Source organism: Ambystoma mexicanum, chromosome 9, assembly GCF_040938575.1.
Source record: "Ambystoma mexicanum isolate Mex_15411 chromosome 9, UKY_AmexF1_1, whole genome shotgun sequence".
Taxonomy (NCBI): domain Eukaryota; kingdom Metazoa; phylum Chordata; class Amphibia; order Caudata; family Ambystomatidae; genus Ambystoma; species Ambystoma mexicanum.
In genome coordinates, this window is record NC_090931.1 from 656,323,090 (window position 1) to 656,346,766 (window position 23,677).

The following is a 23,677-nucleotide window of genomic DNA, read 5'->3' on the forward strand; positions in this document are numbered from 1 at the left end:
TCATATTCTTCAAGCAGCGCATCTGGGGTTTGATCATGTAACGCCAACGTATCGCCTGCTCTCAGCCCTTTAAGTGGGAGTGTTTGTGATATGGTGCACTGGCGGGGCTCCCCAACGTCCCCATGTAGTCCGAGCCGATCACGCCGCTAAAAGACGAGCCATTTTTTCTACTGTCTGAAGCATCTCGCCAGTGGAGTAACGTTGCTGAAAATGTTGGGGGGGGGGGAGGGGGGGTGGACATGTCATCTGAAAAAAAAGCCCCATTCAAATGAATGGGGGCAAAATCGTGTGCCATGAAAGATGGGGGGGGGGGCAAACACCCCTGCCCCCCCCCTAAAATGACGCCCATGCATCTCGCGTCTGATCTGATTTCTCTCATGTGTGTGAGAGCTTCAGCCTGAAGTAAAGAGACATTGACTTATACCCGCCTCTCCTTTTAATTGTGGTGCCAAACCCCGCCAGGCATGCCTTTTAACTGAAGAGAAGTAGGATTCACAACCTTGCACCCTCGGTGCGAGGGTTATGATCTCCGCAAAGGGGATTCTTGGTGGGGGGCGGCACCACAATTATGGCGCAAAGGAGAGGTGGGAGGCGGCCCTTACCAAAGCCACATGCCGCCAATTAGGCAATCCCTCCTTTATGCCATGCTCCCATTAGAGCCCCCCTTGATTTCGCATCCCACTCAAAGCACTTCCTCTTCATCCATCATGCACACCCCTAAGGGGTATGGGTATAAAGAAGGCCCATTTCACAAAGGATTCCAACACATAGCAGCCACAGCCCAAACTTTGTGATTTTTACCACACAAAAGGAATTTCATAATGCTTAAACTCCATGTCTTTCTCCCAACCAGAGCCATACTGTCCCACTCCTGTCATGTTGTGGTTACTGCCATCACTTTTCACATGTTCTCGTTTCTTTCTTTGCTTTTTTATAGGAGCCTCGTGACCATCACTTGTATTTTGTACTTATTACTTTCCCCCCTTCGTGCCCATCAGTACTCGAGTTTTCTTCTTACACTTTGACATCTTTGCAACTTTTCTCCCCAAGGCCTCTGAGATCTTCTACCCCTGAGAGCAGCATTCACAAGCGTGTACAAGGTACACGCTTCTGGCTGCGCAGTACCCTTTGGGTTCCTGACGGCCCTTTTTGGAATGCATGTACCCCGAAACATCAGCTGTGGCAAATAACAGAAAAAATAAAACAGGCAGAACAAACCGAGAACTTTCACGTCCCGGCGGGGGGGGGGGGAGGGGGGATGTGGACATGGACGGCCGAGACGTGAAAGCCATTCGTGTTCTGGGATTAATCCGGGGTACAAATGGTTTTCTTTTTTTTTCTCCGGAGATTGCCTGCTGTAAACAACACCAATCTCCGAAGGGGTGGAAAAAAACAAGATGGCTGTCAGCAAAGGGACTAAGTCTCTTTTCTATTTCAATGGAGGTGGCCCGAGTGAGTGGTGCACCGGGACAGCACATACAGCTCCAGTCCTGCATGTAAGTGGGGAGGGAGTGATGGGTTGGGGAAGAGGTTTGGGGGCAGTGGTGGAGTGGGCAGTCAACAGGGAGAAGCTCGAGTGGCTGAACTGCGGGTGCAGAATGTATTTTGTCGCCGCTGTTCTAGCCACAAGGATTGGCTGACCACCCCTTCTCTGGGTGCAAATCATTCAGTAGTCAACTTTGCCGTGTAACTATGCTAACAAGGGCTAGAAGGACGCTTTAATGTTGCAGTGTGTAAACAAGTTCGGAATTAACGTTTGCACACTGCCTTATTAAAAAAGAAAAAAATCCAATCGGTAACATCCTCCCCTTCCAGTGGCATGGACCGGTATGGAGTGGGAACCAAAAGGGGCCCTAGAAATAATTTTCAAAGTGGCCCCATATTACACATTTTGAGCAAGTCCAACCCTTTTCCTATGAGAACATTAGGAAATAAAATAGGTTACCCCACAATAGAGGCCCAGGGTGCAGAGGCCTACTGGGAATCTCCATAGTTGCATAGGCCAGTCCGTCTATGTGCATATATCCCCACCCCCCTCCAGCTCATAGAGATCCTGACTCCTCCCACCAGGCTGTTCCACCCTAGTATTTCCCACTCCTTTTGGTCATTTGATGACCCCATTAGCCACTCTTTGACTAGGGAGATGGGGAAGGTGGGATTATTGTGGGGTTATTTTCCACCAATGCCTCTCTCACATTTGGCACGGCCATCGACGAGGGGGCAAGTTCCATATGATGTTTGGTCACAGCGCCAGCAGGCGCCAAAGAGCGGGTTTAATATGCTGGTTCTCAGCAGAGCAGTGGCCTGTGAGCCTGTATAGTAAGAAGCAAGTTCACAGCATTAGTAATGATAATGATGTGTTATTTATATAGCGCCTTTATCCAAAGCGCTTTACAGAGCACATATTTACATACAATATCACCCAACCGAAATTGGCACTCATTTATCGACCTTGGAAGGATGAAAGGCTGAGTTGGCCTTGCAGATGATGCTCAGATCGCAGCAGCGAGCGCTAAACCCGCTGAGCTATCTTACCAGCTGTGTGGTAAGGGCTGTGGTTCAAAACGGGCTGGAAGAAGGGTTTAATATGTGGTGGGATTGTGGCAAAGGCCCAAACGCAGCATAGTATGAGGTTATTTCATAGCTTGGGCTAAAGTGCTGGTGTACAATGGATGTGGGTTGTCTGCCCGCGAACGTTGTGATCGCGGGTGGACTGCTGCCCCCCGCACCCCACTAATGTTTTGCTTTTGTGTCGAGCCATCCCTGTGTTTGTTTGGTGTATTGGAGTCACCGAATTGGGCTCAGATGTCATGGGCTCTGTTTATGCGTTTCCGTCAGTGTACTCCATTTTTGCTACTGGCACACGGAAAACTCAATTATCAAAGAACACGGCAAGGACTTGGTGGGAGGTTTCCAGTAGTTTAGCCCTTTAAGCAACCCACGAAATGACTGCTGTTGCCAGGGAGGAGAGGGCAGTTATGCCTGCCACAGACCGCGAAATGTTGCAAGCATCATGGTTGGAGAATGGCCGTATGTTGCTCCTAGACGGGTTGCCATCTAGCAAGGGGACCGCACAGAGATGCCACTATCGGATTCTTGCAATTATGACGCTACAGTGAAGCCTTTGGCCCGACTAAATAATGCCGACGTGCAGTGCCGCTGAGCGGGCGAGACAGACGATCTCAAAACTACTCCTCCCCAAGAGGAGGGGAGAAATCCGGCCCAGTATTCTACGCTCCCGAGCCAGCCCACTCCTTGAAGTCCTTCCACTTGGGAGGGAGCTTAGAAACTTCCCGACTTTGCTCTGCTCGGGGCCGCCTCTTCCTCAGTGGTCTCCCAGTGTGTGCCCAGAGAGCGAAAGGCACGCCACGTTTACTTGACAGCCACATAAGGTAGTTTGAATACGAGGAATGTAAATGGGAGTTATTTACACAGTCATTGGTTGTAATGAAAGGCTGGTGTAGTCCGGCCTCTTGAGGACCGGGTTTGGAGAACCAATATTAAGCCAAAGAGTGAAATTGCTGCATGTAATTGAATCAGCCTGCATCTAGAGAAACCACTTTTAGGGATCGCCCTGACTGGGCCTGGACCATAAGAGCGTCTGGATACACCTTTTGTTAATGATAGCGAGTGCTGCGAGAATACCACCTGCTGGGGTCAATGTTTGGAGTATAGATATGACAAAGCCCACCACGCCCCTATGTTACTGATATGCTGTTCCACTGAAGGGGATACCCGAGTGAGACAGAGATGAGCTGGGTCTGCCACGACTAGGCCGGTCAACGTTCCAGGCCTGTAGTGACTCAGCCATGGCTTTAAGAGGGTTGAGGCTAGTCCTCAAAACATGCTCCCGAGCCAGTGCTCTGCTGGGCTCTCCCCACTAGCCCTAGAGGTGCAACTCCCACCCCACCCCCCAGACTCCCAGGCATCCCTCTCACCCAGCAGATATGGTCTCTGCCACATGGTGAAAAGGGTTGCCTGCGGGGGTTGACGCTTCTGATTAAGAAACAAAAGGAGAGGTGGGTGCACTAAAAGTTATGATAGCTCTGCAAACAGCTCTCCTTTTGTTTCTTAATCAGAGGCGCCGACGCCTGCAGGCACCCCTTTCACCACACAGTTAAGTTGGGTGAAAGGGTTGCATGCAAGGCTCGGTGCTTGTGATTAAGAAACAAAAGACGAACTAGGCACAGCCAAACCAATGATAGAAATGCACCTGCCTTGCTCCCAGTGTCGGCCCAAGTTGAGAGCAATTTCCATCCCCAACCAACCCCACCCTACTGTCCATACTTTGACGACACCTCGTTGTTACAGTCCTTACCCCCTTCTTTTCTCATCCCACTTAACACACTGGGTGCACCTTATGGTGGGCACCTTAAAGGCCCACCAGGACAGCATGTTTAGGCCATGGGAGGAGCCATGCAGCACACAAGGATGATTTCAAGTCCTGTCACAAGATACCTTCCTCCATACTCCGCCTAGTCTCCGATGGGGACTGTGCTCAATGTCCTTGAGCACAGTCAAGATGCCAATGTTGAAATATACTTCTCACGCTTTTGGTGGGTGTCACCCACCTTACAATGAGTTTACTCACCCACCAAGCCACTTACACGTCCATACACTTAAATGAGCTCTCACCCACCAAAAATCAAATCGGGGGGTTTCAGCTGCCCTCGGAGCACAAAAGGTTGTGCTATGAGAACCACAACTTCACTCGACCAGGACATGGAGCAATAAACCGCAGGGTTGAGGTGATAAAAACATAACGCAAACACTGCTACTTGCCCAGACAGGCAAGGCCCTTTCACAGCACTGCAGGCACGCGATCAGGGATAGCGCCCGGCTTTAAGTGGGCCAGGGCTAGCTGGGGCAGAGTCCTGGTAGGCTCAGTAAATTGTGCTTGAGACTGGGCCCTGGTTGGGCCCCTGTATTCCCTTGCTAACCCTGGCCGTGTAAACAAGAGGTTCAAGCTTTAGAAAAAGGCTTGCCTTGTCATCGTGTCGCCGACCTCTGTTATGCCAGGCTCATGCTCTTTTGCACAATCGAGCCCGGGTTCTTACTGGAGCGTGGCCTAAGAGGCAGCTTTCAGGTGAGGTAAGTGTTGCCTCCTAATTGCGGCATGGCCCCCTGCCAGGCCACGCCCCCTAAGAGCCCCGGCTAGAGTGTGCAGGCCACTTAAAGCACTGGATAGCGCTGATCTTCAGTTTGTGTCCAGATTAGGAATGCTTATCGTGCCGTTTTGTTGAAAACTGTAACAGGAAGGGTAGTGCCCGGACGCCATGGCCGGTTTCTGCACCCTTGACCCAAGGTTACAAGTCGTAAAAAAAAAATTGTTGTTAAGGGGTGCGGGCGGGCACATTAACATACTCAATGGGATGTGACGTCCCTGGAAATGGACATATCTTAACGCAAACTATGTAAAGTTCATTCAGTTGGCCTTTCCTAATAGAAGAATTTGCACAGGGCAAATGAGCGTTTGCCTTTCATAAAACGCACGAACACCCAAAAATATGAACTGCGCGCAGAGATTTTCCTAAAGGTTTGCCAGCAAAATATAAGACACTCCCCTTTTAAAACCAATTCTCTGTTTTTAAATAATCTCAATAAGACATTTCACAGGTGCTTCATTCACGTTTTTAAATTGGACTGGCAGATAAGTTCTCATCCGGGAACTTGACAAACTGGGTTCGAGCATTAGTAGACCTACGCAATGCCAAATAACGCGAGCCACTACTTTTCCCTTTTACTCTCTGCCTCAAACAATCAAGGGGGCGGCATCTGCCCTCTAAAAAATGAACCCTGTGTACCCTCGACTTGTGTCCTGCTTGCCCCCTTGCGGATCTTCTTCTCCTCCAGAACTTGGGTGACGGCATGAGTCGTCGACGTTCGTGTCTACTGAAAGTTATATCTGGCTTTTTCCAATTCAACCAAGACTGCAACTCCCAGAATGCCAAATCATTTGCCAAATGAGAGCAATTTGCCTGTGACATGGAATCTGCTAGTTCAACCTGCGGAGATGCTCTTTTTGGTTGTGTACCGTCCATCCAACGCTTTAGGTCATCCATGCGTCGCCCCCCCCTAGCCTACACTGCGTTGGGTCTCCATGGAGAGAAACCTCTTGAGTTTTGTGGTGGTCTGCTGTGGTTATCCCGAAGGTGATCGATCTCCTTGTTCCCCTATGGAGCTCACTGAGGATGGTGGTAGGGCTGAAACACGAAATCCTTGCACGAGCAGCCGCGGCTGGGTAGACCCGAGCCTCAGTCTGTCACTTTCCCACTCGGTGTCTACCTCCCAGCGCTACCTCAATTATTCATCAGGAGCCTCTTCGGTGCTTGTTTTAATTACCACTGGCATAATAGCGAAGGGATCACTTGAATAATTCACTAAGAGAATCTGCAGCGCTCCAAGTAACTTGATCCCGGAGCTTCCTGTGCCCCAGCCTGACCTCCGTCACAGCAAATGCGTGCATGTCCCAAGCAAGAGAGGCAAACTCTCCTCTTTCTCCCCGGGGGCGCAAGGGCTTCGGCGCGCACAGGTATGCTATGGATATGGCCGGTCCAGGCTCACTGATGGAATTACACTGGAGTGGCATCTGCCTCCTCTGGGTATTTGATTGGACGTGTGAGGGAGATGTGTTGGGTGTCGATGTCCTCATTGGTCAATCCCTAAGTGCCCTTTGACCCGAGGCCTTTTGAGCTGAGCATCTTGGTTCAAGATCCATTCCTTGGGGAGCATTCAGAAGGCCAGAGGTCAAGGTTGTAACTGAATGCAGATCAAACTTGGGCAGCCTTGGTGCCATGCTCTTGGGTAGACCATGCCCCATGCCGTGTCTACAAAACGGGCAGAAATTGAACCACTGCCACCTCCCAGTTGACCGGTTCAGATTGGGTAAAAAAATAAGGACCACGCATGCAAAAGAATTGAGTCAAATTTGTGAATCTCAGTTTGAGACTTATGATTAAGAACTACCACTACGGGCATTTGGGGGGAAATGTGTGGCAAATGGTGTATTTTAAGCAAAATGGGCCAGTGAAATATGGCACAAAATACCAGGAACACAGGGTATCAAGTCATCAAACTGGCTCACACTGGTCACTGGAGCACAAAATCAGCGCACACGTGCCTGCTGGGCTGGCCCTTCAGGTGCCACCCTGTAAGTCGGTCCAAGCCTGACGTTTGCGAGTGTCTTCTGCACCCAGAAACGCCTTGCCGCCTCCACTGCCTGAAATCTGGAGCTGTGGCCCCTGAAGGGGGGTTTCCCCACATTTATCACGTTGCTCCTCGCACCCGTGCCAGCACTGTGGCTTAGTGATGCATGTGTGTGGCTGCCTCTATTGGTATGCTCTGTAGGGAATCCATGTTCCCAGAACTTTCAGGGATAATCAATCCCATGGCCTTTTTTGGAAAGGGGGTAAGCCACGACAAAAAAAGAGGGTCTAAAACTGTTTTTTCCCCCAAGATCCAGAAAAGGGTGAGCTAGGACTGAGTAACTGTGTGGAAGTCTGAGACCTGTCATCTCTGCATAATGGGCAGTAGCTCCATAACGCATCCTTACTCGACCTCCTGCCCGGCTCTAGTCTGCTCTTACTACCCATGCTCACCAGGCAGTTACCCGAGCTCTGGTCTCGTGTCCATACACTTTTGTGTAAGTCCACACGCAAGAGGCGTCCCCGAAGTAATGCACGCACTCATTGCTTACGTAGAAAGTCCTCATTGCTAATTAGCATGAGAATAATTCAATAAAACCTGCTGGCAGGAAAAGATGCATGAAACAAGTTTATTAAGCCAAACCTCTATTGACATAAAATACCCATCGGCCCATTCCAACATGGTTATGCCAGGAAAGCAAGCACACCGCAAACAAACTGGTGTGTAGCATGCAGGCTTGGTTGATTCCTTGGGTGAGGGTGATCGTGGGTTCCTGCCTGTTGAAACAGGGCAGTGCAATATTAGCCCCGTCTTTGCTCCTGGGAACAAATCATGGTCCTGTGACCGCAGGGATGAATTGGACTGATTGTACTGGGGGATTTTCAGGTGCTTGCCAAAAGTGCCGAGTCCCTTTCATTGAGGGACTGTGTGTTATACTGGCAGATATATATATATATATGTGCAAAAACGCATGTGGCCCTGGGGTTGTAAGTGTTCAAAAGGCCCCATAAGGGAAACATGTCTGGAAACCCAAGCACTCAAGACCTTGCTGCGTTTGATTAAAAAATGGTTTCCTTTATTCAGAGTGTAAGGTCATCACAAATAAAAGGTGAACATGAAATAGATATTCACCAACAAGGCAGACCAAGTCATTAAAAACACTCGCCCATCCGGGTGGAAATAGCCACACGTTCCGCTCGTTATCACGAACTTCCTAGTGCAGATACCACCGTGAAATTTAAAAGCACTGGCCAGAGCGGCAGTCTCCGCCCCCTGAACCCAGGATCACATGACCTCAAAATAGTAAAGTAATGCGTTAGAATAATACCGCCATTTTGAAAATGTCTAATCATTATAGAAATTGATGTAAACTACCCCATATACGCTTAATATTGCAAGCAATCTAAACACACAGGATAGCAGCGGCCGGATATGCCAGTCCCCCCAGTGCTTCTCATATCTTTTAATAACGGGGATGAAATGCGCGAGTGCGCGCTTATTGTCATATTGGCATTCTGCTGAAATTAAATCTCAGCACAGTGCCAATTAACCCCGGATGGTATGTTTAAATACAAAGGGGCATTGAGCAGCTGCTTCCTTTCTTGTGCACTAGCCATCACTACAATTGAACTGGCCACTGTATTTGATATTCACAGAATGCGTATGTTTAGTGGTAATATCTTTGCAGGACACCTTTACAGCTGTGAAACAGTGTGTACTTATTGGCACACAGTTTTTGTTCTCACCCTCCTGTGGCTTTGGGAATCCTTTCACAGGTTTCTTGATGCACTTGCCCATTCAGATTTACTCTTCTCCATTTTAACTTCTCTAAAATCTATTTCACGCTTGCACCTTTTGGGTGGCCACAGACCTCTGAAATGTGGGGCCAGGCAGGGAAATTAGTGCCTGCTTCTGAACGTCATTTTAGTGCCACCTGCGGCATGCGTTTTAATATTGTTAAATGGTGCATCATTGTTTACTTTTACTTTTCTGAAGGGAACCCCCATATTTTTCGCAATGCTTTAAGCTTTAAAAAAAATGTGTATGTCTTGTATTTGAATATAAAAGTTATTGCTTAAAAGAGTGTATTGATTAGAAAGAACTTCAAAGATAACGTGAAGTGGCACTAATGGAAACAATGAGGATTTGGCTGTTTTGCATATTACAGAGCATTTTGGGAAGCTGAGAAGGACCGAAGAGCTTTGTGTCTGTGAGAATTGCATGACTGAATCACTAAATACCTGAAGCACGCTGGGTTTGGTACGCGATTCATTTTTGTTTATTATTTGTTTCAAATAAAAGTCCTCCTAACAATAAAGCTTTAGCAAATATCAAGCATATATACAAGTTTGGAAATCAAAGAATTTAGCTGTCAGAGTGGAATGACTGCTAAAGGCTCAAAATTACTTAGTGTTGTGGATCAGCTAGACTGGGAGAAACAACATTTTCTTAATATTAAAAAAATTACAGCCGGTACATTCAAAATAAACTGCAATAAAATGCTGCTCCTCTGGCAAACTGCCGCCCTAGGTCTGGGCCTAGTCGGCCTTGATGTAAGTGCGTCTATGCCTGCACGTGAGGCCCCTGATGTCATAGCCCTGCTATAGAGGATCTGAACCGTGTCTTTAAGTCTTCCTCTTACTGCTGTTGTTCCTTCTGCCTCCAGAAGGCGGTCCTGCTGCATGCCCGTTTCTTTCCCTTCTCTGTAGCTCCCGCCCCCGGCCACCAGTCCTTCTCCATCTTCAACCTACTCTGATGAATAGACCGATAGTTCCAGGAACAGGGCTGTCCCTCTGGACTCGGTGCGGCGCATCAGCCGTGGGAAGCAGCACGCTCCACGCTTGTGCTTCGATCTGGGAGTTTGTACCAACTTGCCTTTTGTTACACAGGGGACCTCTGATCTTCCTTCGCTGTACCCGGAGACTGTTGTTGTTTTGAAATTAATTAGCTTCCCTGCAGTAGTAGGGCTTGCAGGCCAGACAGTACCATGACCGAGGGATGCCATGCTGGCAGCCTCACATCCTCTGTACAGCGGTTACAAGGTGGATGCCCTCCAGGCACTGTTCAGAGAACATGCAGGGGCCCTCCGTCTTCATTACTCGGGGTAGGGGGAAGGCTGCCGTTGGAGTATGTTCAAATATGTCCAACACTGAACACTCAGGGACAGCTTCAGGGCCTTTCAAACTTTTCTGTTGAAATGGACCCCAAGCTTCAGGTGGCCTCCAGCAGGCTTTCATACACAGCAACATATTTATGTAATTCATGACCTTAAATGTGCGCTTTGCACTTGCATGTTACAGGCTACCTCTGCTGGGGGTCCAACAGCGTTATCACCTCATTGCCTTTTCGTCTGCATTAGCGTCTACTGACAAAGAGCCATTTTTAACTTTTGAATTGACTTTTAGTGCTTCAGCTCAACATCCTCTGTATCCAGAGTTATTTAAGCACCTCTAATGGTGCCTCAGACTATTTTCCTGAACTGGAGGTTAAGGCCACCCCATCCCCCGACATATTGAAATGGGCCGGACAAATATTTAGCTGACCCTGCAAACACTAATACACAGAGGCTGAACTCTAAGCACCTTACTAAGACTCCCCACCGATCATGTTACAAAAGTATGGGGCGACTGCACCCCAAGCACCCTTTCTTCTCTGCCACGCCACCCCCCTGGGCGTCTCCAAAATGTGGCAACGAAAAGGCGCCACAGCAGATTGAGGCCCCATCTCTCGAAGCTGAAAGCGAGTTCCTGCAAGACCGGTTTCACAAGGCCCCTCTTATCTGCTGCTTTCTGTGCCAGTTTCCTCCTTTGCGCTATGGCAGGATCATTGAGGCTTGGCATGACATCCGGTGTTCCGATTGATATCGGTTTCGCAGGTGTCGGGGAGGTCTTTTCTTTTAAGTTGGCCAGGCTGCGTATGTCAAATGCATGTGGGGCAGGGGTCCCACAGAACTCCTCAACCTGGGATGCGTCTGCCGGGTACGGCTGGGGTGGTCCTGGTGAGCCGCCTGGCAGAGGGACGCCCCTTTATATGGGGGCACAGCACGGGAAGCTGTAAAGGTTGGGTGCTCCCCGCTAAGGGGAGCGCCGGTAACTGCAGTGCCCGGGCCCGGCGGTGACGGGAGGCCTGTCAGGCGAGCGCCTTCATTGAGACCCGGGCGGCAGTGGTGATGCGATGCGAAGCGGAGCGCCTCTCAACCCTCGTTCGTGAGGGTTAAGAACAGTTTTCCCCCAGCGCTTTGCTCGTGCCGGTACATTTTTTTTTCTTTTCTTTTTTAGTGTTGTTCACCACCGCTCAGGTGAACAACTTATTAAGTAACATTCCACTCAACCTATCCTGCTTCTTTAGACTATTGGAGAAGGGGTTACTAGGCTTCTTGAGGCAAGTGGTTTTGTCTTGCTTTAACCTAACCACAATACCAAAAACACCCAAGTGAGGTCTAAGGTTAATTATCCAAAAATCAGACCGTATGAGCCAAGTATCGGTCTCAACTAGGTAGGATCCAGATCAAAGGGAAAGAAACTCCTGCGCGGACCTCCTCTAACCCTGGACACTCTTGATTGGTTCGGGCAAACCACACAACCACCTCAAATGGAATCTGCTCCTCTACCACCCCAAAGAGGTTTGGAAGCACATTTTCAGAACGGGGCTCTCGCCTACTCTTTCACACAGGTCCCTACTTGGTCAGGGTAGAGGGGTCCCTTCTGGTGAGCTTGCCCAAGTGGGGGCTCACGCTCATAGGCCAATGCATGCAAAGGGTTGGGGGCACTAATGTTTTCCGATTTATCACACTCACAAATGAGTCACTTGGAGAAGAAAAGGTTTGGACGATACGTGGATCATAATTAATGGCACGAAAACATGTTCCCGTCAGGATCTGCGGAAATTAGACCATCAAGTAGTCTAAGCATCGGTCAATCTTCACGTATCGGCAATCGCCAGCGGCTGCGTGTTTGCCTCGGCACCGTAGGCCATGAGATCTTGGTTGGCTTTCCCGTAGCAGATCATGCTGGCGAGCCGTTCTTTCTGTGGATGCAGTCTCTTGTGGCCTACAGAGCTTTAGCTTGGCCCCCATCCCAGTTCATGGGAACGCTTTGACCTGGGCCTGCCTAAATAGGTTTAGATTTGCTGTCTGGATCATCACAATTGTCCTTTCCATGAGCAAGACTGTCCCTTCTACTGAGGCACGATGCCAGCATTCAGCCCAGCACAGTCTATTGGTCGCTCCCTGGTTTTGCACCTAATGTCTGGGGGATGGGCGCTTTGCGCTACTAGCGTCCCCCTTCACAGATGAGCTGCCTACCCGCTTCCTTTGCTACTGAAAAACAGGCAAAGGCTCCAAACAAAGGGAAATGAGGTAGAACAACATCTCGTAACCAAAAAACAATAGGAAGCCACTGGCAGACAAGGAGCCCGCCCCCAGCTTCCATTGTGCAGCTCGGCGTGTTTTAGGATCGGGGTACCAGAGGAGCAGTGCCACAGCAAGGATTTATAATTTTATTTCTGCCTTATCTGAAGAGGCATAGGTAAGTTAAGGATGAAATGCGTCTTTTAATTTGCATTAACTACTTGGTGCAATACACAATGGATTACCAAAACGTTTCCGTGTCAGTTACAATATATATTTACTTTTCTAATCAATACGCCCGTGATAATTGTACTCCCAATTTCAAAAAAAGAGGTAATAAAATACTTGTACTTAAACATCTTGAAGGGAGAGCTGCTTGGGTCCCTGTGTATGTATATGCTGGCCTTTTTAAGTCGCAAACGTTGCTGTGAAGCGGCAGAGCCGTGTGAAGGAAAGGGGAAACCCCCAACCGTAAACCCCCTTTCTAGGGAAGTCACCCCTACAAGGGAATGTTATCCCCCTTTTTAGGGAAGTCACCCCTACAAGGGAATGTAGCACCCACAACACACTCTCATTCGACCTCAAGCCATTGAACTGTACTGAATGTTAATCATGTATGCATATAATGTGCATAACATATATTGTATGTGATGACCCCCATTCCATGTTCTGATTGATCTCTTCCACCCACACTTGGTAACGCTCCCCCCAATGTAATTGTCCTCGTGTAGAACACTTCTGCTTATAACACTTGCACTGTCGCTCGATGCAAGTTAAGGCTACAGTAAAAGAGTACAATAATATAGAGGACACTGGAAGGGCGGTCTATGAAGGGTGTCCTTGGTAGGATGTGCGGGGAGGGGGTACAGGTTGGGGAGGGAAAGGTGGACGCAACTTTGACTCATTTTAGGTGGATCCATACTCCAGTTAAAGCTGTATTCTTGTGAGTTCCACCGTTTACAATTAATTGGTGTTTCAGAAAGCCTCAACAGCGCGTCTTATGACTAAATTATAGTATGGTATAACCAGTCCAGATAAGTTTTTGAAGTAAGAGTATTTTACTCTCTTTTGTAATTTTGGCTGTTAGGTGGCATATAAGCCAAAACTATGCAATTTGAGTACAGCTGGGGAGAAATGACATATGAGGAAGGCCACAACATTAGTAGGTGTTTGGTCATTTATGCACCCATTGAATGCCCATGACCATGCTAATTCCTATGGGCATTTCTGCAGACTTCCTGCCCCTCCTTGCCCAAAACAGATCATCCTGGGATCTCCGTGAGCTAGTCTTATCAAGCCTTACTATCAAACGCTGTGCTGGAAGTGCCTGCCAGTGTGTTTTTCAAAGCAGTCTTCTGAGAGTCAATATCTTAATTGGAGCTGTAAATGTGCTACTGGTGTAATAACAATGTCAACCAGGTCTGCTTTCAGCCACTCGATTTATAAGCTCTATGCATATACTTCACTGATGTCCTATTGAAAACAACCATTGGCAAAGCCAACAGTTCTGGCTTGTCTATAGGTTTTAGGCATTTGCCAGGCACTGCTATTATATGCCCAGATTCACACACCAATTTGCAGTTGCTACCAGTGATTACCAGTTAGCACCACTATGGCAGTACCTGGCAAATGCCTTTCCCATGCCTACACAAAAGCCAAAACTGTTGGTATTGCTCATGTTGTTTAAAGTTGGGAGTTAAATGATTTTTTATGCATAAAAACAGTAAGTCCTATTCCGAAAGGGGGTATTTTATAAGCGAGTATAAATATATTTATTTAACTGTAAAACAAATATTTTGTAACACATTTCATTACAACCAGTTATTCAGGCACATACACATTTTGACCTTTTCAGCCAGCATTAATAGTGGGGCTTTCCTTGGCTGCACATGTATGCTGATCGGAACATATCTGGGGCTCCGTGGATCAAAGCATGGGGCAGGCTCCAAATTTTCTCTGTTTTCCACTTTTTTGTTGCGAGTATTTTTACTCTGTATTTGTCTCTGTTGGGAGGATGTTCCTATTTTTAGGGAGTAAACGTGGCTGTTACACCCCCTTATCTGTAGGGCTGGGTTTAACCGTCTCCAAGTGCAGTCTGCGTATCGAGTCATGTGACTGTAATGTAGGGTGAACAGACGTCCCGGTTTTCCCGGGGCAGTCCGTGGAAATCGCCCTCCGTCCCAGTAATTAAAATTGAAATTAACCTTTCAGTTAAAAGTCACAACACTTACTGACTGCACCCCAGAGACTGGCTTGGAAATGGTTGTACAGCAAGCCATGTAATATTCATGAGAGCAAACGCTTGTTTCGAATTAACATGCCAAGATTCACAGACACAACTGCACAAATGAGATCATGTACAGTTTATAGAAAGAAGTGCTGGAAATATGATTGGGTGGTGGTTTTGGGGGAGGGGCGGTAATTGGCGGGCTGCGATGGGGGTAGTCCTTCTTTTATGTTGCTGGTCGTCCCGGGTTTTTCGTTTTGGAAGTCACCCTACTGCAGTGGTCTTCAAACTTTTTTGGCCAGGGCCCCCCTGAGCAAAATTTGGGCAGGTCGGGACCCCCCAGAAATGCCAAATGGACAGTATAAATTGCGCGCCGTCACCTGCTCCCATCAAAGTCGCTGGGCTCCCTCATCCCACTCCTACCCAGTCGCTGGTCTCTCCCCACCCCATCACACACCCAGGGCTCTCCCCACTCTGCTCCCATCACTATCCCATGGTTCCCGCCCATTGTGCTCCCACCATAGTCCCTCGGTTCCCCCATCCCGTTCCCAACACAGTCTGAGGGCCAGTGGCGGCTGGTGAATCTTTTTTAAGTGGAGGGGCATTAAGGGGAGGTTCGGGGGGGTTTCCCCCTGTGAATTTTTTTTTAAATAATAGGTTAAAATGTTGCATTGTAGAGCATACTTTTAACAAAAAATGGGTAAATAGCCAAACAGTTTGCAATTGTTGCTGGGAGTCCAGGGGGCAGGCATTGATATTTTATTTCTATCGCGCTCGTACACAAGTGTTTCAGAGCGTGACAAGGCAAGGGAGGGGAACAGAGGAGAATAAAACAGCGATCTTACTAGGCCCAGTGACATTGAGAACGCGCAAGTGTGAGGGGAAAAGTGCATGGAAGGGGGGAGAAGTGGAAAGTGCGAAGCAGAGGAGAAACAGATAAATAACAATAAATAAATAATAAAGGCAACAAACAGTGGTAGTGCAGCCAGCAATTTGCAAGTGCTACGTTTAAGGCAGCAGACAGGGTAGGTCTGATAAGTGCAGGAAGAAAGATGGTTCTCCTCAAGTTTTAGAGTGGCAGGGCGCTGTTCCAGAGGGAGGCCCCAGCCGAAGACGGAGATCTACCCCCAGCTCGTTTCTTTGATAAACGACTGACCCTGAGGGAGTTGGAGGTAGAGGAGTGAAGAGCTCGAGAGGGGAGGTATTTGCGGAGGAATAGCTGAAGGTATTTTGGACCGAGGCCCCAGAAAGCCTTGTGGACAAGGCAGAGGGTTTTGAATGATAGATGTCCGGTAAAAAGATACCATCCATGTCCCCTGGGCCCCACTGGTCCTAACACAATGAACATGATTATGTGTATATGCAAGGCGCTGCACATTCATACAGCAATCACTCTATCATTCACATGAGCATCCATCACCATACACTCACTCATAACGCATCCATACACATGTTTAAATAAAAACAATGAACATAAACGTACCTTCTGCATTGGCCTGTGTGTGGGTGCTGCTCCAGCTGCTCTGTCCGTATGTGCGAGGAGGCGCAGGAGCTCCCCCTCGGACATACAGACATGCAGTGCCCCAGCCACCATTTCCAATGAGCTATGCAATGCTGGCGAAGCAAAACGCCCCAGCACTTGCATGGCTCAGTGAGCATGTGCGGCTGGGGAACTAAACTGAACTGTCAAAGGGAAACAGTGTTTCCCTTTGACAGTTCAGCCAGCCCAGGAGCACTCCATTAGCTGGATAAAGCAGCTGAGGGAGTGCTCACTGTTTCACTGGGCTGGCTCCTTAGCTCCTCCATAATGGGTGAGGGGCCACTATGCAGTTAGTAATGTTGACCATTGTTGCTGAATATATCACAATTTACTTACATTTTAACACAAAGCACCCCTTTGGGTACTATTGAAACAGTGGGCTTCATAACTACTCTGGCGGTAGCTGTGCCGGTAAAACCGGCACGGCTGCCACTGGAGTTGCATCCGGGTCTGGCACCCGCGAATGGGCAATTACTAGGTCATGCCGAGTTAGGCGGACATGATAATTGCCCTTTCGAAGGTGCCGGTAGATCCCCATTCCCATTTGAGCCCCATATGGCTCAAATGGGAAGGGGGAGCTCGGATGCACCGGCACCGTTAATAACGGTGCCGGTGCATCCGACGAGCTGAGGTCAGACCTGGCGGGGGCTGTCAAGCACCCACGAGCACAACTCTTACTATGGCGGAACGGTAGCAACGGTGCCGGTAGCTTACCAGCACCGTTGTTACTGGTCCGCCATAGTAGTAATGAGGCCCAGTCTGTGACTAAAGGAATGAATATCCATTTACAACTGTGGGCCACTTTTTCATTGTTGCCTGAGACAGTTTCATGCTTCAGCCCGCCCATGTGGGCCACCCCTGCCCATTTCTTCCAATCTAAAAAAAAAAAAAAAAAAATCTTTTTTCATGCTGAGCTCTCAGGGCCCCCCTGGGATGCACCCGCGGACCCCTAGGGGGTCGCGACCCACAGTTTGAATACCACTGCCCTACTGTAATGTGTGCACGTGTCTTGTTTTCAGCTTAATACTGCCTTTATTTCGTGTGTGTAGCTTTATGTATGTGATCTAGGTGGGAAAAGGAAGGCAACAGGTATAGTATCGCACAGCCAATGGCCAAGTCGCGGAGAGGAGAGGACATTCTACTGCTACTAACGTTTCACTCGTTTGACGTGTCTGTTTGACATTTTCCAAAGGTGCGTTTTTGGCCGGGGTCTTTTTTCATTGGTTTTCCTGAATTGAGCGGGCACACAATGTAAACCGCTGGGCAGAATTTCAAACAAGTTTGGCACAAAGCGAAGCAGTTGTGCCTTTCGATGGTTTGGGGCAGATTCGTTTGGTGAGTTTGTTTATTTATTTGGCAGAGAATGCGGTGCCCTGGCACCGAAATGTTTTATATAATTTTTCCCATGGCGCATTTCAGCATGGATTTCACTGATGCAAGTTGTGAAAGCATTAGCGGGGGTAAAGGAGAGGCCTGCTTTCAGGTTGGATTCGGGAGGCTGAACTATAGCCATTGGGCTGGGCATAGCAATACTTCTCATTTGTTTTTTGAAAGCGCGCCGGCGTTCTCGCGAGAATGTGGTTTGGTTTTTGAAGTGCGTCAGGCGGCAGCCCGTTTTTGACTTTCTCGTGATAATTCATTTGCAGTCATTTTTAATGGTAAAATCTTGTGAGGACAAAGGGGCAGGACAAAAAATTATTTAAAAAATGTGTGCCAAAACGCCACATGACGCATGCATTCTCGCCCCAGTTCCCCTCTATGGCAAAGTGGCTGCTAGGACCCATAATGGGGAAACATCCCATGGTACGTAGCTTACAAGTTACTGATACTGTTGAATTCGACACCTGTGATCATAAGAAAATAACTCAATATTACAGCAAGTGTGATATCTGGTCCCCTTAACTTGTGACATTAAGCTAATGGTGCAATGCAACAACACCCTTGAAATTGGGCAAGCGTTGGCAGCTAGGCCCCTTTTACTTGAGCCCTCCTTTTTGCACAGCCCATGATCCACATGCATGACATCACAGATGGTATCACGTAGTACATATGGATGACTTCACTTCAAACTAGGCGCATCGCATCGTATTTCATAGGAGTAGAGAGTAGAACATTCTCTTGGCCCATATAGAGACATATGGCGAACATATTGTATGGGCGTGTGTGCAGTGCGCGCTAATAAAATTGTAATATGCCAGCCAAACTGTTATTGAAATAAAGTGGCCTCTGGACCTAGTGGCTACTTTGGGTGGCCTGGCAGGGCCTGGGGCATAATCAAAGGCCCTGCCCTGGACAGTGTGGCCAGTGGTCATGGACGCAGGCCATGGCCAGTGGCCCACACACCTATCTGGGCAAAGTGGACAATGGTCCAGAGGCTCAGTGGCCATTTTAGGTGGCTTGGCAGTTGCACCAATGTGCTCTAGTTTCCAGTAATGTCATTGTTGATGTCATACGTGTTGTGATCTGTGATATCAGTGTGCTCATTGGCTTCATAGTTAGTGGCTTGGCTTCCAACATTTGCCGAATGTCAAGGGTTTTGTTGCCTTAAATCATCACGTTAACATCACTAAAGCTATAGTTTTTTCACTGATCTATTTCTGCACTTCACATGGGTGATGTCTTCCCTACATCATTGCCCTTTACCAGCTGTGATGCTTCGGCCTTCGCCACCTTCTGCGAAATGTTGTGTTTCCTTACTGGCTGTACTCTTTCATCTGTGTTTCGTCCCACCCATGTCCTCTCTCAGGGTTCGTGTTCCTTTACTGACCATGATCTCCAGGGTAGAACTGTTCTTACCTCCCGAGGTGTGCCTATCACTGGGCAATGCTTGGTTGCTCACTGCCCTCACCCAGCTGTGAAGTGTTCTCTTCTGTTGGCCTAGCTATTGCCTCACAATTAATGGTGACTTGTCCCTCTCCTCCGGTTCGCTCTTCTTAATTCTTGCAGTTCTCTTGCCCTACAGCTCTGCGTCTGCCACATTCACCCTCTTCTCCCGTTCGCAGGCCTCTTTCCTAGAGCTTGTACTCAAGTTGTTTGTCGATGTCCTGTTATCACCGCCATTTCTTTTGTTGAACAGTCCAGGATTTCCTTGGCAGGCTGCAGGGCTCCAGGCCATAGGCGGGGACTGCAGCAGATTTCTGCCCGTCACCAGGAAGTACAGCTCTCGCTTCCGGTTTGGATAATTTCCTGCAGGGCATTCTTTTCCTTCTTTGTTTATGGAATAACTCCGAAATGTTCCGATAAGAAAAGCATATTGTGCAGTGATGAGTCATGGCTGTGACAATTCTTTAGGAAAGCCAGAACCAGTGGGGAATTCAGTGTGCCAAGGGAAGTGGGCAAAGGTAGGCTTCAGCTTCTCTAATGGGTAACTGGGCCAATGATCTGACCGCTTTCGACCTTGGCGTTCTACTAGGAGCACAGCGCCATGACCTTTCATCTCTTAGGTTGAAATGGGCCTTGACCTTCACGGGGCTTCTCAGAGCAGCTGCCCCTATGTTGGCATTATTAATTCGGAGCAAAATACGTATTCAGTTCAGTACATTAAATGTGCACTTTGAAGCACGCACATTAAATGCTGCCTTTGCTGGCATCCTCAGCCTTCCAGTATCCAGCAACATTCTTCTCTCATTGCCTTTTTACTGCAGTTTAGAATAATAGCTTTTCAGTGGACATTTATTATTTCAGCTTCCTGCTGGTGATAATCAGCTATTAACCCCCTCCCTGCATGAATTCCTTTATTTTCATCATAATATTTGCACTAACCTGCGGCCTCAGACTGGTTTTTCCAGCTGTACGGAAGGAGACCCCCAAACATAATTTTGAAACGGCCCCCACGAGCACCACACATCTGCAGCTGGTTCAGTGTATCAGCTTTTGGAGACCTAGTAGTGGCACACAATGTGCACTTGCCACTAGCCGATGGCTAGTGATTATGGACTCTGGGCAAGCAGGAAATTATGTGCTTTGTGTATGTGTAGAATTGAGGTAATGCTTGACTTTTTATGGCTAGCTAGTAGCTTGCAACTTGAAGTGTGTGGGTGTGTGTTGGTTTGGGTTGGGCCGAGTTGAGGTGGGTTGTTGCTTTTCATGGAGTGTGCATGAGATCTGGCTGTGGGGGGAATGGTGTAGGATACTGGCAATTATCCCGTGGCATTGTGGGTGGTGTAGGAACTCTGGCTGTGGAGAATACTGTAGGCTCACTGTCTGTGGTGGATTGGTGCACCAGTGCTGGGTTGCATGGCTGACAAAGTTGGTGTCCAAGCACCTTGTGTGGTGGTTGGTATAAACATAATAGATGGGAGGACGGTGTAGAAGGTTTGGCTGTGGTTGATGATGTTGGTGCACTTGATGTGAAGGGATTATTAAGGGTACTAGTGATTGCAATGGGGTAGGGTATTTGGCTGTGAAGGCTAGTGTTGGAACAATGGTTCTGGGGGTAATGTTTTGGTGTGAACTATGGGGGACTGCATAGGAACACCAGCTGTGGAAGATGGGGTAGAGCAGTGGCTGTGCAACTATGCTATAGGAGCACTGCCTGTAGGCAGGTGGTGCAGGAACACTGTCCGTAAGTGATTGCGTTGGCGTGCTGGTTATTTGGGGTGAAGTATTAGTGCTAGCTATGTAGGATGTTGAGGTCTGGACTGTGGGAGTGGTAAATTACACGGGCGGGGACTGTGGAGTGTGGTGTAGAAATTGGAACTGATGTAGAGGATGGTGTAATTGGGCTGGTTATAGTGGATGGTGTAGGAGAACAAGCTTTATGCATGTTGTACCTGCACAGCTTTAGATGGTGTTGGGAGTATCATCTGTGATGATGTAGGAGTGCCAGCTGTGGTGATGTTGTGTGAGTGCTGGTTGTGCAGGGTAGTGTTGTAATGTTGGCAGTTGGATTGCTGCTGGGGCATTGACTGTACGGGTTGGTGTAGGGGCGCTGGCTGTTGGATTACTGCTGGGGTATAGGCTGTGTGGGTTGGTGTAGGAGAGCTGGCTGTTGGATTGCTTCTGGGGCATTGGCTGTGCGGGTTGGTGTAGGAGCACTGGCTTGTTGGATTGCTGCTGGGGCATTGGCTGTGCGGGTTGGTTTAGGAGCACTGGCTGATGGATTGCTGCTGGGGCATTGGCTCTGCGGGTTGGTGTAGGAGCGCTGGCTGATGGATTGCTGCTGGGGCATTGGCTTTGCGGGTAGGTGTAGGAGCACTGGCTGATGGATTGCTTTTGGGGTATTGGCTGTGCAGGTTGGTGTAGGCGCGCCGGCTGTTGGATTGCTGCTGGGGCATTGGCTGTACGGGTTGGTGTAGGGGCGCTGGCTGTTGGATTACTGCTGGGGTATAGGCTGTGTGGGTTGGTGTAGGAGAGCTGGCTGTTGGATTGCTTCTGGGGCATTGGCTGTGCGGGTTGGTGTAGGAGCACTGGCTTGTTGGATTGCTGCTGGGGCATTGGCTGTGCGGGTTGGTTTAGGAGCACTGGCTGATGGATTGCTGCTGGGGCATTGGCTCTGCGGGTTGGTGTAGGAGCGCTGGCTGATGGATTGCTGCTGGGGCATTGGCTTTGCGGGTAGGTGTAGGAGCACTGGCTGATGGATTGCTTTTGGGGTATTGGCTGTGCAGGTTGGTGTAGGCGCGCCGGCTGTTGGATTGCTGCTGGGGCATTGGCTGTGCGGGCTGGTATAGGGGTGCTGGCTATTGTATTGCTGCTGGGTCACTGGATTTTCGAGTTGGTGTAGGAGCGCTGGCTGTTGGATTGCTTCTGGGGCATTGGCTGTGCGGGTTGGTGTAGGATCGCTGCCTATTGGATTGCTGCTGGGGCATTGGATTTCGGGTTGGTGTAGGAGTGCTGGCTGTTGGATTGCTGCTGGGGCATTGGCTGTGCGGGTTGGTGTAGGAGCGTTGGCTGTTGGATTGCTGCTGGGGCATTGGCTGTGCGGGTTGGTGTAGGAGCGTTGGCTGTTGGATTGCTGCTGGGGCATTGGATTTCCGGTTGGTGTAAGAGTGCTGGCTGTTGGATTGCTGCTGGGGCATTGGCTGTGCAGGTTGGTGTAGGAGCGGCGGTTGTTGGATTGCTGCTGGGGCATTGGCTGTGCGGGTTGGTGTAGGAGCGCTGCCTATTGGATTACTGCTGGGGCATTGGATTTCGGGTTGGTGTAGGAGCGCTGGCTGTTGGATTGCTGCTGGGGGATTGGCTCTCCAGGTTGGTGTAGGAGCGCTGGCTGTGGGATTGCTGCTGGGGCATTGGATGTGCTGGTTGGTGTAGGAGCGCTGGCTGTTGGATTGCTGCTGGGGCATTGGCTGTGCGAGTTGGTGTAGGAGCGCTGGCTGTGGGATTGCTGCTGGGGCATTGGATTTCGGGTTGGTGTAGGAGCGCTGGCTGTTGGATTGCTGCTGGGGCATTGGCTGTCCAGGTTGGTGTAGGAGCGCTGGCTGTGGGATTGCTGCTGGGGCATTGGATTTCGGGTTGGTGTAGGAGCGCTGCCTATTGGATTACTGCTGGGGCATTGGCTGTCCAGGTTGGTGTAGGAGCGCTGGCTGTGGGATTGCTGCTGGGGCATTGGATGTGCTGGTTGGTGTAGGAGCGCCGGCTGTTGGATTGCTGCTGGGGCATTGGCTGTGCGAGTTGGTGTAGAACCGCCGGCTGGGGGGATTGCTGCTGGGGCATTGGTTTTTCGGGTTGGTGTAGGAGCGCGGGCTGTGGGATTGCTGCTGGGGCATTGGATGTGCTGGTTGGTGTAGGAGCGCCGGCTGTTGGATTGCTGCTGGGGCATTGGCTGTGCGAGTTGGTGTAGAACCGCCGGCTGGGGGGATTGCTGCTGGGGCATTGGTTTTTCGGGTTGGTGTAGGAGCGCGGGCTGTGGGATTGCTGCTGGGGCATTGGCTGTGCGGGTTGGTGTAGGAGTTTTGGAGCGTAGGGTCCTTCTGCATGAGTGGGTGCTGGTCTCACTGCTTAGGGCTCGTCTCGCCTTTTATAGTAATTTCCTATTTTTAGAGATGAATTCCTGTACTGTGCAGGAAAGGGAGGGAAATCCTGTTTTTTGTGACCGAAGAGGCAGCTGTACATGCAAGAATGACAGGGTCAGATTGGGACAGAAAATAGCCCTGGACATCAACTAAAAAGTGTCCCACAATCATATGCATTAATTGTTGAGGATAAGACTTGGGTCCATTTTTGGTAGCATTTGTGTCCTCATCATCAAACATTGATTTATTTCGGTAATTAACATACCATAAATTCGTATACACAACAAGACATTCATTTTAAATGGAATTCTTACCAGTTACTGACATACCTTTCACTTATAAACAAGTATTGTTCATTTCATATTCACGGATTTACACTGAAAGATCGATAACACAAACAATAACTGATAAAGGATAAAAAGAAATAAAAAAAACGTTTAAACCTTGCATTTAATTTCGCCTGCTAA

General features: G+C 49.0%; 1 protein-coding gene across 3 annotated transcripts in view; it reads left to right on the top strand.

Moving 5' to 3' along the window:
• The window catches only part of MYO1C (myosin IC), a 662,069-nt gene that overhangs the window by 154,386 nt on the left and 484,006 nt on the right, over window positions 1–23,677 (top strand). Inside the window, exon 1 of one of the 3 annotated variants that reach the window (XM_069615429.1) lies at window positions 9,331–9,405. The exons of the other annotated variants lie outside the window; for them this stretch is intronic. The gene's annotated coding sequence lies outside the window, so the exon portion shown is untranslated. Of the gene's footprint in view, window positions 1–9,330; window positions 9,406–23,677 lie in introns of those variants that run through there. 3 annotated transcript variants of the gene reach the window in all.